Source organism: Nilaparvata lugens, unplaced genomic scaffold, assembly GCF_014356525.2.
Source record: "Nilaparvata lugens isolate BPH unplaced genomic scaffold, ASM1435652v1 scaffold4108, whole genome shotgun sequence".
NCBI classification, from domain to species: domain Eukaryota; kingdom Metazoa; phylum Arthropoda; class Insecta; order Hemiptera; family Delphacidae; genus Nilaparvata; species Nilaparvata lugens.
Window position 1 is genome coordinate 1 of NW_024090538.1, and position 4139 is coordinate 4139.

General features: G+C 33.0%; 1 long non-coding RNA gene across 1 annotated transcript; it reads right to left on the reverse strand.

The window, feature by feature from the left end:
• Positions 1-2: 2 nt before the first annotated feature.
• Positions 3-853, reverse strand: LOC120355667. Its single transcript, XR_005573730.1, has 2 exons — positions 604-853; positions 3-90 (listed from the first exon to the last, which is right to left on the reverse strand). It is a non-coding gene; the product is annotated as an uncharacterized LOC120355667 (long non-coding RNA).
• Between the last annotated feature and the right edge of the window lie 3286 nt (positions 854-4139).

Sequence of the window (4139 nt, forward strand, 5' to 3'; positions counted from 1 at the left end):
TGGAAAATGTGTAGTCTCCTTCATCCTGTATTTATCCTGGTATTATATTTGTCCGGTCATTCAAAATTAATGGTAAAATAAAAAAAAAACCTGTTTGGAACAAAAGAAATAGAATAAAATCTAATAGATACAAGCATCGTGTTGATGTTAACCAGAGTGGTTAACATGCAATGTTGGACAGGTTAATTACAGGATACATTCTGTAGAAACATGGTACCGTAAGAACAGCGGTAATAAAATATTATTATGACAAATCTCAAATAATTTAATAATAATAAATCTCAGAGGAATACGGTAAAATTAGTAAGCAAAATAGTTCAGATGAATAAAATAACAAAAGGAAATTATAAAATATCAGAAGGCTTAAATCAGTTACACATGGAGGGATAAAGTTGATTCAAATTCTAACAGGTTCTTTATTATGTGATTAATATATTTGACAAATTTGGAGATTTGATAAATTTCAAAATAGGATGTAATCAAATTTATATTGAATTTATAGATGATAAAGAATTAATTAATGAAAAAACTAGGCAAATATGAGATTTTCGATAGAATAGCAGAATAACCTACAACATAGAGACAGTTACAAGTATAACTTACCCAACTGGGGTTATTCAAATATAAAATTCAATCAGGCATTGTAGATTTACATTTTATGCTACTTTAGCATAATTTAAAGAAAAATTTTTTAGTAAAAAAATTTAGATATTTCATAATTCAAATCACATGCTACATTTTGAGATGCCACAGCTAGGCCTTTTAGAACAAGAAAAAGAGGAAATCGCTGGCTGGTCAACCGACAAGGCTTCGTCCAGTTGTACCAATCCAACAAATCAAAATTATTAACTAGAAATTTAATGAATGGATATTCAAAGTTATGTCCAAATAAGGAGAAAATAAAATAAATAAAATAAAATTAAGTAATTAATAAATTTTTGGTACAAATGAAAACATAACCCCGAAACAAACCAAGGCTAGCTCATTAACAAGTAGCAAATTGAGAAGGCAGTTCAACTAAACATCAATCAAAGAAATAATATATTATTAAATTTTTCATTTTTATGCTTTCGTTTCTAGGTCAAATAAGCCCGAATATTTATTTAGTTTAAACTACAAAGAAAATATACTTGTTGAAAATATATGAACAAACTAGCTTAGCCATATATAACGTTTGAGGGTCGATATACTAGCGTATAAAAAACAATATAAACAAAAAAATATATAGGAAGAAATATTTATTTATTATGTTATTCGTTATTGTTATAAACATATATATCCTTGTCTACTGTATCTTATACTAGCATGTCTATGTTTTATAATCATTAGCTGTTCATTGAAATCAATTTAAAAGTATATCATCATAGACGAATTCTATTATTTATGTATTATTATAATTATAAAAAACTATATAATAATTTGGAACAACTTCAAACCAGGAATTTCACCATATTTTTAAAGCTTTAAAGTTGGACACAGTGACACCACCCATTCGGCGTATTGGTTACGTCACAGAATCGGACCAATCCCGAATTAATATGTAAATTTGGCAAGATAAAATTTGGAGAAGAAATTGAAGTGAAAATTGGAAGAGGAAGACTCGAGGCCATTTTGCAAGGATCATCGGTAGGATGCAGACCTAGTCCACGTACCTAATTGTTTAAAAGCTTTAATTTCTGTTTCATGTAACTTAATCTTCGTTTTTCTGTTTTTTAAAAGTTGTTCCAAAGTTCCTATAATAATTGTGATATCAAGATTTTAAATTTCATTTAAATAAACCCCTAAATTATATCAGTGAAGTCTGTTCAACATTTTTCGCCACGTGGAAGGACCCAGCCGGAACGATATATTCTACAGCCGAATATATTTTGAAAAACCAAAAAACGGAAACAAAAGTCTACGTAAGTTGTTCGAATATAAAAGGGGATCCCCATAAATCTGCGAAAATTGTACAGCGCATAAATTCGTTCAGTTAGAAAAGTCATGACTATAGTTTTAAGGGTACAAAAACTTATCATAATTAATTTTTATAATATTAAATATTTGAAAAAAAAAACACCTACTCTTGTTGGAGTATTGAGGAATGCATTTCACTCCTGAAGAGGAGCTTCATCAGCCTGACACCAGGGGCGCTTGCTCTTATGGGTTGGACTGTGTGGGCAAAATGTTGGAAAATATTACATTTGATTTGAAGTTAAGTTGATCATTTAATAAGTTGGATTTGTCATAGTGGAGGTGTTCAAAAATTTTTGTATAATTCTAGTGTGTTGAGTCTCTGGCTTTTTTGAAGAATGTGTACGGTAGGATTTTGATATCTGTCTGTATGTTTTGTGATGATGAAAAGTGGGTAATTATGGGTAAAATTCCCTGAAATCCATCAAATGTTTTTCTGTATAATTTTATTATTAATGAAGACCTTAATTTATTTAAAATTGAATAATAATGTAGTAAATGAATGAAGGCGGCACTCATGTGGTGGCTGTCGCTGTCATCGTTGCCTTAATGTTATTATAACGTGCACCTCACTATACCACAGTCACAGTTACCAACTTAATTTTGATTTTCCTGCACTGTGCTCCATATACCTACTAACTATTTTGCGTTGCCATGTTGCAAATCTGGAGTGCAGAAAAAATTTCTCCCACACTAGAGCGGAAAAGTGATTCTTTGCGTTCTGTAATCAGTGCAGGAATGGCCACTTTTCAAGGTAACTGTAGGAAAACCAATTTTCTGACTCCAACTGTTCAAAGTCTAGAAATCAGCTAAATCCTGAGCTCTGAGACTGGTCCAAAAAATTGAAATACTTCCTGACATAACTATGCACCTCTCGATGTTCTCAACTATTTCATTGGAAAGAGGACACAGGGTGTGTACCAGGAAATCTTCTAAGCCGGATGGAATTCAATTCAATAGGGTTCAAATATTTCATTATTTGAAAAATCTCAATATTCACAGCATTCTAAAATGTCATGATTGCATTCAGAAGCCGGAAAAGCGTGATTGATTCTTCTGGTATATAGCGGACTGTAATTTATTCTACTAAACTTGAATCCAACCTCGTTTTCAACACAGAGACTTCACACAAATGAGAAGTTAATCTTAAACCGCTGAAGACGCCTTCACATATACCAGAATTCATTCTATTCTCACGACAATACACAAGTTAAACAAATTACAAGAAAACTTTTCCATACACAAAACCAGACAATAACAACACATTAGAACAATTTTCATTCGACCAGCACTCCACTACAACGAACAGCTGATTTGAATCAACAACAAAAACCGCCGCCAGATGGCAGCATTACACAAACCGCGAACTCTTTAAATTGCAGTAACTGGCCATAACAATGAACGTGCACAGGCCAGGATGGAAAAAGTCAAAGGGCAGGTGGCCGAGTGCAAAGCGCGAGTTTTCTGTATTACATTGAAGCTGTATATAACAAAAAATCACATCCAATACTTCTTTTCGTCAGCTGAGAGTGGACTCAGTTACAGGGCACACTAGAGGCTGCAGGAGAACCACCAAATCTTGATAATTTTCCAACCCTGGCACCCTCAGAACCCCCAAATTTCTCCTACACATTTAAATGAGCCTCGTACAGAAAATTCGATAAAAGCTTTTTTGTCCAGCTCCTGGTGATGAGTCTATATCCATGGATAGATTTCAAACAAATTCAAAGGCCATCCAGAAAAGGATGTGTTCATCTGAAATTTTTAATTTCCCAAATTTGGAAAACTCTCAGCCTAAACGACTAAATTCTCTCTGGAAAGTGAACACAGACAAGGCACCAGAATGAAAACCAGATAATATCAACCAAATAATTTCATATCAAGGCGAAACTCATATCAACAGCACGAACAGAATTTTTCTTCATTATGAAGGTTTCACTCACTTCCAGTCCATGATTCTCACTGACTGTTAAAACTACAAGATGATAAGCCACATACATCAGAGCTCTCTAGTTGGCAAATAAAATACTATGTCCATTTGGTTTTCATTCTAAACAGTGCAGAATTTTCCCATGATTCTGAAACAGGTGAAAACCAATTTTCAGACAAAGTAGTCAATATTCAGTGCCAGACATAATCTATTACATAGCACACTAGAGGCTACAAAGGAACCTCCAGTCCTTGAA